The following is a 16478-nucleotide window of genomic DNA, read 5'->3' as shown; positions in this document are numbered from 1 at the left end:
ATGCTTTATATAATTAAATAATGCTAAACTGCAGAAAGTATACCTGTGTGGATCTGGGCCTAAAAGTTTGAGGTGAGTCCATGAAGAGTATGATACTGATGCCAGCTTTGAAGCAGATCCTGAAATGAATGTGGAACCAGTTGGGATATCTGGAAATGGGGTTATTTAGTCATGCTTCTTTGCCCAGAGGATGCCAAAAATACACTGCACAAGCTAGAGATAATTTATGGCACAAAGACCACAACTGTATTAAGCAAATAAATAAATAACAAGAAGGTAAACAAAAGAGGGCAATGAACGTAGTTGTGGGAAAGGGGGTTGTAGATCCTCAGCCTGGTCATGAACCAACCTTAGTTCTGACTGACTGATCCCAAGGTCAAAGTGGCTACCCATCCAAAGAAACCATTCAGTCCAACTAGGCCTGGACACGACGTTTAAACTACAGTCTCTACCCTTGTAGATAGAACTAAAGCTTCAATTGACACAGATTCCAGGCAATCTCTGCTGCTCAGTCTCTTGGTCCTAGCTACTTGCTGAATCCCAGAATTATGGAATTTATATCCCTCCCTATGATACTGGCCCAAACAGCCCAATAAATTTACCCCCTGCCAAGACTAGGGGTAAAATTTTCGAAAGTACATAACTCAGGTTAAAAGGTGGGATTTAGGCTCCTAAATCATGTAAGTGCATTTGCAATTTTTATCCTAGGTCCATGTCCAAATTTGTGACATAACGTACTGAGATACATGGAAACCCAAACAATTCTATCTTGACCCAAACAAAACAGCAATGCAGTGGCTAGTCAGCATTAACAATAGTCAGCAATTAAATGCCAGTACAAAATCTCAAGGAAAAGACTAGCTGCTTGCGTTAACCCTCCTCCCCAAGGCAATGGTAGGGAAAGAAAATGCACAGCTGCAAGATGAGAGCATGCATACCTCTTTGCTGCTCCCCACTCAGCCTAAGGGGGAGGGGGTTAGCACCTCCATCTAGACTAGAGGGCTTCTTAGAACCAAGCCAGGCCATAGTTTCTCAGGAGGGGTAAGGTGGCCCTGGCATCCACCCTGAGAAGCCCAGCCAGCCACTGCCCTGTGAATCTATATGAAAGATGCTGCAAGACGGTGGCAGTGCTGTGTACATTCTGGAATTGGTGTCTGGGGTTCAGGAGAGAGAGTGCAGCGATCAAAGTGAAATGAGAAGAATGCATGTGTTGGGGTTTCAGCAGTGGTGGAGTCAAAGCGATGGTATCCATGGGCAGTATTGCTGAAGTGGTAATGGGTAGAGTCATAAAACTTGGTGGTGTGGAAGGAGAGAGATCTCAGAGTCATGGATGACATCAAAGTTTTTGAAGTCTGAGTTGAGGAGGGAAACGGGAGAGAACTGTGAGGATGTACGCCAAACTCAGACCTCCTTATAGGAGGAAGTTTACCATAATCCTGCTCCCTAAATAATTAAACGTCTCTAATGGAAAAAATACAACCACCACATCGGTTGCAAACAGACCAGGTAACTTAATACCAACATTCCCTTTGCATTGCCACATTCTTTAATTTAACACATTGCAAATGGTGCCTGTCAACAGAATGGCCACCATGTTGCTAAACCACATTCCTCAAAAAGTTATATGCCAAAAGTCAAAGTTCACACTATCATGCCAGTGCTAAGAAGTCCTAATTCTCAGTAGTGCACCCACTACAGGTAGCTCTCTACTCCTATCAGGACATTCAGAGTAAGCAGAAGTTCTTGTTTCACTGACCATATTTTCACATAAGCAAAACAAGGTAAGGTATTTTTAGCAAAATGTAAATCACAATATTACACATATCCTCTCTGGGTGTCGTAATATAACAATAAATTTATAACTCATCTCTATTTATGCTTCCCAAGAAAGAACAAACTATTTTTTTTAATTGAAGGTACAGAGCCTCTAACATTTATTTTACCCAATATGTTCCCTGCCACAGCATGGGATTGGCATGTTTCAGGATTAGAAAGGTAAGAGAAAGCTATTTTCTCAATCACTTGGCTGGAAAACAGAAATTTTGGGATGAAGGTTGTCAGTGAGTTGGGGTAGTGGAATGGGTGTTGTGAAGAAATGACTTTGTTGGAGTTGGAGAAGGTATCGTGAAAAGAGATTAGTGATAATATACGGAGTAAGGTTGGCAGGATTGTAGAAATGCTGGGAAGGAGCATAGAAAAGATAGTGTTTGTAAGTGTGGTTGATGACAGGAAAGGAGAAGCAAATTAGAAGGAAGACAAAGGTGTCGGTGAGTTCAAGTTTGGGTAAAGGAGATATAGGACCAGATCCTCAGGTTGTGTAAATTAGCACCGCTCCATTGGAGTTAAGAGAGCTATGCAGATTTGCACCTGTTGAAAGCCTGGCCCATTGAGAATTGCAGCTATCTTAGATTGAAAGAAGGAGGCATATTTCTCAAAGATAGTCCGTTAAAAGCTGGGCTAGCAGAGAAGGAGTGCTATGTGGACATTAATAGTATTAAGACAATAGGGATTGCCAGGTCCTATGGAAATGAGGGAGGCACAGAAATTGAGGGCTTGATTCTTCACTGCCTTGCAACTTGGGCAGACATTAACATTTACAAAATGGATGTAAAATGCTACCAAGTCAGAATAGTGCTGCTTTACACTTGCTTTACAGAGGTGCAAATGACTACACAAGGAACAAGTCAGTGGAAACTCAGTCCTAAGATGTCACTGCCCAGGAGGCATCCATCCCTCGGAAGTATCTGGGATTTCCAAATCTTGTCATGAATATGAAAAAGGGATATGCATCATTATTTTATGAAGTGCCAGTTTGTACTCATGAGGGACTGTAGATGGCCAAAATATATCAGAGGAACCAGCGTAGGCTCTCCCGGAACAAACTGGTTAAAGGGATTAGAGAGAAAGAGAGTTTAAAATAAAGGAGAAAGTCATGGAGAAGAAAGCATAGTTTTGGTCTAGATTACTACAGATGCACAGGCAGTGTGTTTGTAACATTTCTAACCTTACATTTGGTGTAAGGTTTCATTTTGTGTTGGTTCTTGTGGGGGGATGCCACAAATTTCCTTAAATGGTTGTGTATCATTGTTAATTTATGGCTTCTCTATTCATTCCATATTGCGTGTTTAATGTTAGGCAGCTAGTTGGGAAAAAATGTGTTTCAAATCCTCCCCCCCCCCCATCACATTCTTTTTCTGTTTTATTTAATATTTAACTCTTCATTTTAACCTTTCTCCCTTCATTTAAAGCCCCTTCTTTCCACTAGTACAGTCTAAAGTGCCTTCAGTATAGGAGGTAGTATGTAGCACTTGTCTTACTAAGCTAAAAACGTGACCTTTAATGCTAATCATTCCAGTTAGAGAACCTGCCTCACTCCTTCAACACCAATGCCTACTCAGATTTCAAAACGAGATGCAGCATTACACTGCTGACACCCATATAGCTTATTTGCAGTGTTGTAGCCGTGTTGGTGCCAGGATATTAGAGAGTCAATGTGGGTGAAGTAATATCTTTTATTGGACCAACTTCTCTTGGTGAGAGAGACAAGGTTTCAAGCTCACACAGAATCCTCAAGAAGAGCTCTGTGTAACCTTGAAAGTTTGTCTTTCTTGCCAACAGGAGTTGATTTAATAAGAAATATTACGTCTCCCATCCATATAGCTTATGTAACTCATGCCAGACTTGCTTTCATATCTCACTGCTATGAAAAGAACTATGCAAAGTATAGTAAACTGCACTGCAATAGTTTATTTTTGCTAAAGAATCTAGACACACAAAAGCTTTTTATTTGCTCTCACACTGATCCCATTCCTTCAAGCAAGTCAGGACTTCACAGGGAGAATTGGATTGCTGTAGCACTTTCCAGCACCTCACAGATCTGTCCCACTCTGAGTTACACAAAGAGTTTGACAATGATCACAAACAGGAAGTCTGCAAAAGGCCTACAGTATTTTTGCTTGGGCAAAGCAGCTGTCTTACAGCTGATACTTGATTTTCCCCTCAGGAGATTTTTTTATGCTGATTCTGTTGAGGAACTGAGAAGTGACTTGTCATCTTCAAAGGATAGGTTTGTCTTTAGTACTTTTAAGGCTTAGATTAGCAAACAGCAGAAATGTCATTCCTAGTGTGAAGTAAAGAAGTAGGTCTCTCTGTCTGTAGACAATGTAAAACATTCTAATGAATTTACAAGTAAGAATCAGATAGTTGTGAAAGGCCTTTGTGGCCATCAAACCATCAGACTGGCATTAACAAAGAAGGCCTTAAGAAGAGCTCCTTGTGGCTCAAAAGCTTGTCTCACCATCAGAAGTTGGTTCAATAAAAGATATTATGTCACCCAACTTGTCTCTCTAATATCCTGGCACCAGTACTGCTATAACTACACAGCATTACCAAAGAATGGCAGCAGTATTGTATCAAAGACTTTCCTGTTACGGGATGGTATATTTGTTCTCTAATCTGATCTTTCCTCCCTTTCAGTCCTATATGCATGCACTATAAAGCAGAGAAAGGGAGGCCTGGAGACAAGCCTCTCACAAGCGGAGGGCTGCTTAGGAGCTCATTGGGTGTTTCTCACTGGTAATACACAAGTGGCTTGCTGTGTCTCTTGACACATTCTTCATTCAGAAAACCATTTATGCTGATTAAATAAACTAGTCATGACTCAGTTTCTTATCAGTGTAATCATCTGTCTGAAATACAGTTACTTGCTTTTGCCTCAAACATCACAAGAAACTTGGATCCTAAGATTTTCATAAGTTTTAGACTTTTAAAAAAATATTTCCAGAATTTCCATGTTTTTGCATAGGAGCATATCAGGAAACAAGGTGAGGCCAGTTAGACAAATTCACTGAAGCGGGGAAGGTTAATGTCACATGCCATAAGCTCCAAACACAAGGGCTCTGTGTCAGAACTGAGAAAAGAGGTGGCGTGAAACAAGGTGTTCAGTAAACATGTAATTACTATAAAGAAGCCTATGCCCACAGGCAGGGCTGGCTCCAGCTTTTTTGCGGCCCCAAGCGGCGAAGCGGGGAAAAAAAAAAAAAAGATAAAGCCGATCGGCGGCACTTCGGCGGCAGCTCAATCACGCCGCTTCATTCTTTGGTGGCAATTCGGCGGCAGGTCCTTCACTCCCTCTCTTCCTCTTCGGCGGCAGCTCAAAGAGGAAGAGAGGGACTGAGGGACCTGCCGCCGAATTGCCGCCGAAAACTCGGACGTGCCGCCCCTTTCCATTGGCCGCCCCAAGCACCTGCTTCCTTCGCTGGTGCCTGGAGCCGGCCCTGCCCACAGGCAGACTATAGATGAAAGAGAAACTGGGGATCCAAGGAGACCTTTCTTAAAATTACATGTACAGGTGATTACTACAAAATAATCGGATAGACTTTTATGAATCTGATAAATGTTTAAGACAATGAAAATGAAACAGACCAAATTATAGCAAAGGCTGTACAAGAAAACCTATTCAGAGCAGCACTGAAACCCCAATTCTAGATCTCCCCAAAACGTGGGGAGGCCACTCCATGGGCCCTTTGTTACTAGAACAGTGGCGATGCATTCTAGGATTGGGTCCCGACATTTGTGTGTGGTTGTGTCTGCCCTGGTACAGATCACTGTTACACTGAGCAGGAATAATTTGTGTGTGAAAGGTGATTATGCTTGGGGCTTCTATTGGCCACAATACTGGCATAAGTTAATGCAGTTTATGAATTTTTGTGGCTAAATTCCCCATTTTCAAAATATGGCCTGTAGATATGGTTAAATGTAAAAAAAGGGTTCATATCAGTGAACACTGTATTCAAAATACTATTCGGTGTGTTTCACAATGAGCATGTCAAACAGCTTCATTTTATAGTTATTTCCTTTAAATTGTTTAATGAGGTTCCCTCAGGATACATTTTTAAAATATCTGCTGGATTACCTTGGTGCAATTTAATTAGATTGGAGAGAAGATGTTTAAAGATCTGTTGCAAAGAGATTCAGACATGGTATAATTTAAAAGCTTGTACTCTGAGAAGTGATAGCTTTGGTGAAGTTGAAGTAATGAGCTTTGAGAATGTCTAAACATAAAGATGAAGTTATGTAACTAGGGAGATTTGCAATGGAGGGAAAATTAGCACTGCCAAATATTTAGATTTTGAAATCTGAAATGTCAAGATTTCTATTAATAGTAAAGGAAGTAGATACAAACGGCTGGCCTATAAAGCTCTGCCCATCTGCCATCAGAAACAGACCTGTCAGCCCGGAATCATCATATGTCTAAACTTTCAGGCTATTGCTCTTTAGTGTTTCTCTGACAATCAACTGTTGTCTATATATCAAGAAAAGTGCTAACATCCCCTAGAGGACAGGACACTCAGTGACACTCCGTGAGATCATTTACAAGAGCCTCAGCGCCTTACATGCCAGTTAAGCTGGGTGGAGTTAGTGACTCCTCTCTGAAGCAGGGAGAGGGCATAGACTGCCTAACAAGGCCTTCTGTAGCTACTACCAAGATTGGAATTTTTACAATTCTCCCTTAAGTTTAGGGATGACCCTTCCACAAATGGAGATACTCTATTGAATCCTTATAATTAATTTTTCCCTCAGATATCTGCATCCAACTTCTATTGATTTCAGTAGAATCTGTACATAGAACCAGAAGGGCCCAGATTCACACCAGGGTGTATGCAAGTGGGGTCTCTAGCAGCATGAGCTCTGCTGGGGTGCAGGCATGCTACAACAATTGAAAAAATGGCTATAACTTCCCTTCCACAGGATAGCTTGCAGAGGGTCAGTGCAAACAAAAAAGTGTGGAAAAGGTGTCTGAAGGATGCACAGATGCAGCAGCTTTCCTGAACAGTTTCTGGAGACCTGCCTGCTGTGTGATCCACTGCCAGTCTTTCTTGGGGTGAATTCTCCTTCGGAACGTAGGGGACCAGGAAGGTGCAAAGAGGCATAAATAACATGTCTCTGTACAATTGTGGGTAGCCCAGATTGATGGTTATTATAGCTGGTACTGGTAGCAATGCCTATATTTAAGGTTGGTCAACACTTCCCATTATAAGGCCCTGTTTTCAGTTGCTTATAACTTTGCCAAACTTAGAATCATAGAATATCAGGGTTGGAAGGGACCTCAGGAGGTCATCTAGTCCAACCCCCTGCTGAAAGCAGGACCAATCCCCAGACAGATTTTTACCCCAGTTCCCTAAATGGCCCCCTCAAGGATTGAACTCACAACCCTGGGTTTATGCTCAAACCACTGAGCTATCCCTCCCCCCAAACCATTCTGGCTGAAATTTTCCATGCCACATGTCTGTCAGGCTGTCTGTCTCTCTCTCTCTCTCTTTTTTTTTTTTTTTTTTTTAAGCTTAAGCAAAAATGGTTCAGCTGTTTCCAAGACCAAGGTTAGGAAAAATGTTGTTTTGCCATGTTGAAAACATTCTTGTAACAGTTTTGTTGAGAAGCTCTAATACCTCAATGCTTTGCAACAGGGATTTGAAATTTGGTGGGGGGTCACTCTGGTGTCAAGGATATTCCTTCTGCCATCCTTGTGAATTTTTGCCCAAATTTGCCCAAATTATAAGCCTCCAAAAATAAAAAATCTCTGTTTGCACATGCTCAATAGAGACTTGTAGAGTTTGACAGCTGCTTTGTACAAAAATTTGGTCTGCACTGAGCATGCTCCCTCCCCTTACAGCTTAAATTTGCCACTGGACTACAGAGTCATTCTCACTCTCTTTCTGACCCAATGCATATTAAATTATTTAAACACAGTGGAACAGCTTCAATGGGAGAGCTTAAGAGAAACCCACATCAGAATAGCCCATAGCCCAGTGGTTATGGCACTGACCTGAGAGATGAGAAACTTGAGGTTAAATCCCTTCTCCTCATCAAGTAGAGGGGGGAAATGAACTAGGCTCTCCCACATCCTGGGTGAGTTCCCTTTTGCTGTGCTAAAGGTTGCTGCTGCTGCTACCTCTTCCTCTGCCTTTCTACCACCCCCTGGGCCATTTGATGTAGGCCACCACTGTTCTTGCAGGAAATGGCTTATGCACCAGACTCCAGAAGAGGGTTCTTGGCTGCAGATAAGTGTCTCCCTCCTGCCTGGACTTAGGTGCCTGAATCTTTGAGAGGGATGGGGCATAGGCCACATCTCTTTCATTGGCATCTGCTATTGGGTAGGTTAGGCTGCTCCCCATCCAGCATGCTGGCTTCTGTGAATCCTATTCTTAGGCATCATCTCTCCCCATGTATTGTATAGGGAGCCTAGTTGTCTAACTCAGGGTTTGTGGATTCCACTGGGTGGCTAGGCACTTAAAAGTTAAGTATTGCAATACTGAGCCTAAGTTTCTTTGTGGATCTGGGTCCTAGAGTCTCCATATCCTGTTACTGGTCATTAATCTTTAAGTTTTAATAATGATAAATAGCTGAATGAAAGTGATTGACGGAGGCAATTTACTCTTTGCAGCTAAATGTGAAATTCTATAGGTTAACAATCTGTCCTTGCTCTTTTGATCCAAACCTTGGCTTGGTCAACCAGAAGCTGATCAATGAAAAGAAGAACACCTGATTTAACTGAACTATGAGATAATATGAAATAGCAGGTGAGGAAAAACCCCTAATTGTGAAGACAATGGAAGCTTTTGTCTTGTAGACTATGGCTGTTTAAATCTCCAAATAAAAGTATTAACTGACATCAAAGAAACTCATGCAGATGAAAAGGGAATGCCAGAAACCAAAAAAAAAAAAAAAAAAAAAGAGGTAAACTATATACTTTGACAGCATGATGTTTTTCATTTACATCAGGATTATGTTAGTAATAGCACCAGCTTCTTAAATTTAAGGTATACAGCCCTTTCATTCCAAAGTATTTTTCAAAGAACCACAACAATGGAATGAACCTAAGCAGCACTAACATCAGTTTGTAACACAGCCTGCAGCAGAGTCTCAGGATGCCCTGACTTATTCTCCAGAGACAGAGAGAAACGATGACTAGGTGACCTCTCAAGGTCCCTTCCAGCCCTACATGTCTATGATTCTATGACCTGTGGTTACGAACTGGACTGGGACTCAGGAGATCTTGGTTCATTTCTCAGCACGGCCACATATTTCCTCTGTGACCTTTAGCAAGTCGTGTAATTTCTCTGTCTCTCAACTTCTCATTTGTAATTGGGGATAATAATAAATGTCTGCTTTCTCTAAAATGATTTTGTGTCCCATCATGTCTTCAACATGCTAAAGAAATTTTAATTGATTTGTCATCAGAATATGCTTTTGAATTAGATGATCTGACAGAAAAAGGGAAAGGAAACAAGTGTTTTGTGTCCACAGCTTTAAAGCCTATGATTATTGGAACCAGAACCCCACTGGGTATACAGTTACCTCTATGCTGGAGGAGAGCACGCAGCACATTAAACAATGGAGGAGGAGAAATTTTGGCAAAAGAGCAATGAAGAGATTCATAATAACCACGTTAAGCAATCAGACTTCTGTTTAAGATGTTATTTAAAAATTATTCACTAGTAAACTGCATGCATCTTAATTTATATGGCTCAAAGAATGAAGGACTTAGTTGACCCCACTGGGACTTGACAGATCATTCCGGTAGCTAGGTATTTTGAACCTGATGGTTTGACCATTAAGTCATCCCCTCTGGCTTAATTAAATACTAACTTGGGTGCACTTCCTGTTTATGAACTATGGAAAATTCTTTTTCAGTAGGGTAATAACTGAAGAGCAAATAAACACAGTGCTGGATTGTAAACCCTCACTATCCCTGCATTTAAACGCATCTTAATACAAGAAACTTCTATTAGTTTCCACTTCCCTGATGTCGCTGATGGAACCAATATCATTCTGCTATCGTTGATGGAGTAGGAAAAATATGTTTCTGCATTACTGTAGTAATTGCAGCGAATGTGGCAGTTCCAGGGACAGTTGAAGACAACAGGTCATGCTGCAGTCTGTATGCCTTTGGACCATCACTGTCAGCATGGTTGAAACTCTTTGTCCATCTGGAATGATGTTACAAGCTACATTTGCTCAAAAAATCCAAGGTACACCACCCATAATTTGCAGTTTTCGTTGAACTCACCAACATTGCCAATAAAAGTTTCTCTGCTCTCCTGTTGGACATTGTGCTCTCCCAGATGTCTCCACTGCCGCAGGTAACTGTTTGTTTTTTCCTTCACTGATACCTTCCTCATCTGTCCAAGTTCTTTGTCAAAAACTTTGGGATATTTGTCCAATATTTCTTGACGATTTTGAGATGCTTCTGTGTTTGCCTTGATCTCGCTTCAATTCACCTTGAGCTTCTCAAGCCCAGATCTGCCAAATAATGGTGGATATTTGCTTCAGTCACATACAAGGGTAAAATGACTGATTGTCCATCTAGTTGAACTTTCACCTGGAGTATCCATTTTGAGACTTTTTTCTCTGGTATAAGTCTTCAAAACCATGGATGTGTCTTCCAGAGGGACTTGTGACAAAGTCTGGTGATAGGTAGATGCACAAATCAGCGAGATTGCAGCTCCAGTATCAAGCTCTATTCTTGTAGGAATACCTTCAATCAATGGTGTGACTCCAGCTTCCGATAACAAGGTTAGTGCTGGGTCTTGGTCAGTGTCATTAGAGCTCTTAGAGATAGCTCCAGGCTAGACCCTCAGCCTCCCTGACAAGTACTGACTACCTGGATTTGTTCAAGAAGAAAAATGCAGACTCACTCCCACACAGAGAGACTACGACTGCCCAGTGGACCTCCAGCCCAGGGCAAAGGTGCCCCGTGGATGGATATACTCCATGTCTGAGCCAGAGCTGGAGGCACTACGTTGGTATATCCAGGAAAGCATCTCCAAAGGCTTCTTTCTGTGAACCACCTCTGCCTACATTTTGCCTGTGTCTGCTTTTCTGTGCCTGGCTCCTTTAATCTCCCACTGGGAGAAAACTTGCTGTGCCTATCATCCAGTCCCCAGTCTAAAGGAGACTTGAATTCACAACCTATAGTCCCAAATGCAGCACTGCTGTTGACTGAGTCATAGTGCAACCTAGCTAATATAGTTTAGTGCAATGATATAAACTTGTAGCTGCCATCAGCAAAAGCACATTGCCCTTCTAACAATACTAGTACAGTCATTGAAACCAGTGAAATTTCTTCTTGAAGTAAAGTGGAAATATTTCTTGTTTTTCAGACAGAAGCAGGTTGACTGAGTCAACTGTAAATTTTCCCTCGTATGGTATAGCATGGCCTTTTAAAATGGATTAGGTTTTTTTCTGTAACCACTGTCCAGTCTAAGTAGTTTAGCAGTCTTAAACTTTTGATGGCCCTTTTAGTTTTAGTATAATAGGATGTAAGACAGATCACAGTCACACTTTCAGAGATGTGTAATAGATCTGCTGGTAAAAATATTTCATATGTGCACCAAAAAAAAGCACTTATTATCTGATAGCCTTTTAAACAATATTGCGATGAAAGACCTACATTTAAAAATGGCTAACATTTATCAACATGTCAAAATCAGTGTAGGATTTTTTTTCAATTCGTATATTGATGACAGATAATGTCTGTTAGGACTAATATATATTCCAAATGCCGTTTTTTTCCCCCTAGCGTGAATGACTGTGCTGGTGATTGAAGTATGAGCTGGCACTTACTGAGGAGATTATATTAAATTAGCTTGTAGGCATTATATTTTCAGTTTCAGTAAATCTAATAAAAACACTCTTCATTCCTTAGTGATTTCTGGTTCATGCTAAATCTTAGAAAACCTATTTGCATGGAACTGGTTGTTACTAAGCCTAGCTAGTAGGTTACAGTACTTTATCTCTATCTTTGGGAGCTTCCTTCTTAAATTTTAAGAACTACTTCATCCATGTGTGTTCATATGTTTATGCTCTAGTTCAGCAAGGTACTTAACAATGTGCCTAATGTTAAGTACATGAGTCCATGGGACCACTGATGTGCTTAAAGTTAGGCATGTGCTTAAATTCCTAGCTGAATCAGGGTTTCTGTCAGTTAAGGTGACCATGTGTGGAAAATCGGGACGGGGGTTGGGGATAATAGGCGCCTATATAAGACAACGCCTCAAATATTGGGACTGCCCCTATAAAATTGGTACGTCTGGTCACCCTACAGTCAGTACATTGTAGGATAACAATTACTACATTCAGTTAGGGGGAGGCTTTGATGTATCGTATATAGTTTGCCTAGCAAATACTGGGGGAATTGGCTCTTTTTTTAAAAAAGAGTTTAAATATTTTCAAGTTTAACTCTGTTTTTTCCAAATGTGCCAGATATGCAAAGTCATAGAAAGTTGGATAAAGACACAGAGTTCTATTGTTTTATAGGAAGGAAATGTGCAAGCCTAAACAAATGATAAAGGATGTGAAATCAAAGAACTCAGGCCAGAATACATAGTCACTCTTGAATGATGCTAATGTTCCCTCCTCTGATTATTGCCTTTAGATTTTATTGTGACACTCATCTGAGGCAGTGGCACTGTTACAGCCCATGGTAGTGATTATTAGATAAAGGTTGCAATTGTGTATTTATTTTCGCCTTAGAAAAGGCTCTGATTGTTAAAACATTCTCTGAAGAAGCTGTTTCAGGCCCTTTCTACTATGCTAGACTTCATCCCTGGTGATTAGCAGCCTCTTTCCTTTGAAGATTTAGTGCAAGAAAACTATACTTCTGTGACCTTTCACTTATCTTCTGAACTCAAAGAAAATGCTTGTTTGCCACAATAGCAGCAACACACATGCTGACTTGAGGGAAGGAAAACAACTTTCTAAAACTAAAAGGTATACATGGAAAAAGAAAGTAGTTCTAATTCCTCATCTCCTCATTAGTTATTAATACTTCATTTTCCCCCTCCACCATACAATCACTTTTTCAGGCACTTGTCATTTAGATTGTGTACCTGTGATAATTTTTTACTTCAGAATATTTTGTTAGAAGGCAGGATGTTATTGTGGTTAAGGCATTGGCCTGAGACTTTAGAAATCTGTTTTCCATTCCCAGTTCTTGGGCAAGTCACCAAATTTCTCTGTGCCTCAGTTTTCCATATTTTACTTCTCTTCCACTCCTTCTCTTCCTTGTCTATTTAGATTGCAAAATTTTGGGGGCAAAGTATCCTGTCTTATCACCTGTATAGCAAACTGGGGTCACAGTCTGAATTATGTCCCTCTGTAATACAAATAATAACGATCAGTCACAGACTTTCACTGAAATAGCATTCTGAGAAAGGTAGTTCACAAAGATACTTACAATGCTTATACATTCACAGCTTGAAAAACTCCACAAGACTCCTTGTGAGTTTGTATAGAGACCCTTAAAAGTTAACAATCTGAAGCTGTGGATGCCTTAAACTCCACAGGTAAAATCCTGGCCCCACTGAAGGAAAATGGTAAAATTCCCATTGACTTCACAGGGGCCAGGAATTTGGCCCATAACCAGTGAAGTATAGGAGGGGACTTGCTAGAATCCCTGGTTAAAATTGTTCTACCCAACTGGTTAAAAGGTAGGGATGATTTATCTCCCTTGGTGGACTTTGCACTATCTCTGCTAAATCTTGCCACAGATCACTCCTATCTAGTACTCCATACTACATGTAAGTACCTTTCAAGGGTAACTAGAGAGCTCCACATTTTCTTGGTTTTGGAAAGTCTTTGCTCAAGGGAGAATACTCACAGATAATGTTCTTATGCTTCCGAGGGCTTCTTAGTAGAATGAAGCTACAAAATACTATGTATAGTGGATCCTCTTTCCTGGTCAGATTCAGTTGTCTATGAAAGACACTTCAATTAAATTGGGAGAGTCTTGGTTCCCACCCCCAACACCTAAAATTGTTTTCATCTTAATTTTTCTCGTCTAGGCTTTTGACTACAATGGATTTCTCTTTATTTGTTCTATTTCTCTCATCTTCTGCAATCTTTAAATGCTCCACAGTTACTGGGTTTATATGTTGCTATCCAGATTATCTAGTTTGGGTTCCAGAGAGCCAGTGAATTCCTATTGTTGATTGCTTTTCTCATAGACTCATAGACCCATAGACTTTAAGGTCAGAAGGGACCATTATGATCATCTAGTCTGACCTCCCGCATGATGCAGGCCACAAAATCTGACCCACCCACTCCTGGAATAATTCTCTCCCTTGACTCAGCTGTTGAAGTCCCCAAATCATGATTTAAAGACTTTAAGTCGCAGAGAATCCTCCAGCAAGCGACCCCTGCCCCATGCTGCGGAGGAAGGCGAAAAACCTCCAGGGCCTCTGCCAATCTACCCTGGAGGAAAATTCCTTCCCGACCCCAAATATGGTGATCAGCAGAACCCCGAGCATGCGGGCAAGATTCTCCAGCCAGACCCACATTGACCATTGATACTAATTACCAGCGATGGCACGTTATTGACTTATTGACAAAAATCACGTTATCCCATCAAACCATCCCCTCCATAAACTTATCAAGCTTAATCTTAAAGCCAGAGAGGTCTTTCGCCCCCACCGTTTCCCTCGGAAGGCTATTCCAGAACTTCACCCCTCTGACGGTTAGAAACCGTCGTCTAATTTCAAGCCTAAACTTCCCGACGGCCAGTTTATATCCATTTGTTCTCGTGTCCACATTAGTACTAAGCTGAAATAATTCCTCTCCCTCCCTGGTATTTATCCCTCTGATATATTTAAAGAGAGCAATCATATCCCCCCTCAGCCTCCTTTTGGTTAGGGTAAACAAACCGAGCTCCTCGAGTCTCCTTTCATACGACAGGTTTTCCATTCCTCTGATCATCCTAGTGGCCCTTCTCTGTACCCGTTCCAGTTTGAGTTCATCCTTTTTAAACATGGGAGACCAGAACTGCACACAGTACTCCAAATGAGGTCTCACCAGTGCCTTGTATAACGGAAGCAGCACCTCCTTATCCCTACTAGAAATACCTCGCCTAATGCATCCCAAGACCGCATTAGCTTTTTTCACGGCCACGTCACATTGCCGACTCATAGTCATCCTGCGATCAACCAGGACTCCGAGGTCCTTCTCCTCTTCCGTCACTTCCAACCGATGCGTCCCCAGCTTATAACTAAAATTCTTGTTAGTCATCCCTAAATGCATCACCTTACACTTCTCACTATTAAATTTCATCCTATTACTATTACTCCAGTTTACCAGGTCATCCAAGTCTCCCTGCAGGATATCCCGATCCTTCTCCGAATTGGCAATACCTCCCAACTTTGTGTCATCCGCAAACTTTATCAGCCCACTTCTACATTCGGTTCCGAGGTCAGTAATAAATAGATTAAATAAAATCGGACCCAAAACCGAACCTTGAGGAACTCCACTGGTAACCTCCCTCCAACCTGACAGTTCACCTTTCAGTACGACCCGCTGCAGTCTCCCCTTTAACCAGTTCTTTATCCACCTCTGGATTTTCATATCGATCCCCATCTTTTCCAATTTAACCAATAATTCCTCATGCGGTACCGTATCAAACGCTTTACTGAAATCGAGGTATATTAGATCCACCGCATTTCCTTTATCTAAAAAATCTGTTACTTTCTCAAAGAAGGAGATCAGGTTGGTTTGGCACGATCTGCCTTTCGTAAAACCATGTTGTAATTTGTCCCAATTGCCATTGACCTCAAGGTCCTTAACCACTTTCTCCTTCAAAATTTTTTCCAAGACCTTGCATATTACAGATGTTAAACTAACAGGCCTGTAGTTACCCGGGTCACTTTTTTCCCCCTTCTTGAAAATAGGAACCACATTAGCTATTCTCCAGTCCAACGGTACCACCCCCGAGTTTACAGATTCATTAAAAATTATCGCTAACGGGCTTGCAATTTCTCGCGCCAGTTCCTTTAATATTCTCGGATGAAGATCATCCGGTCCGCCCGATTTAGTCCCGTTAAGCTGTTCGAGTTTGGCTTCTACCTCGGGTACTGTAATGTCAACCCCCCCCTCCTTTATTCCCCTCCGTTACGCTGCCTCTATTCCTAAAACCTTCATTAGCCTCATTAAAGACCGATGCAAAATATTCGTTTAGACATTGTGCCATGCCTAGATTATCCTTAATCTCCACTCCATCTACAGTCTCCAGCGGTCCCACTTCTTCTTTCTTTGTTTTCTTCCTATTTATATGGCTATAAAACCTCTTACTATTGGTTTTAATTCCCCTCGCAAGGTCCAACTCTACACGGCTTTTGGCCTTTCTCACTCCATCTCTACATGCTCTGACCTCAATAAGGTATGTTTCTTTGCTGATCCCTCCCCTCTTCCACTCTTTGTACGCTTTCTGTTTTTTCTTAATCACCCCTCTGAGACGCTCGTTCATCCAGCTCGGTCTAAATCTCCTGCCTACGATCCGTTTTCCCTTTCTCGGGATACAGGCCTCCGACAGCTCCTGCAACTTCAACTTGAAATAATCCCAGGCGCCTTCCGCCTTTAGATCCATAAATATGTTAGTCCAATCCACTTCCCTAATTAGTCGTCTTAATTTATTAAAGTTAGCCCTTTTG

Source organism: Emys orbicularis, chromosome 1, assembly GCF_028017835.1.
Source record: "Emys orbicularis isolate rEmyOrb1 chromosome 1, rEmyOrb1.hap1, whole genome shotgun sequence".
NCBI classification, from domain to species: domain Eukaryota; kingdom Metazoa; phylum Chordata; order Testudines; family Emydidae; genus Emys; species Emys orbicularis.
The sequence above is the reverse complement of the archived record's forward strand: the minus strand, read 5'-3'. Positions refer to the sequence as shown.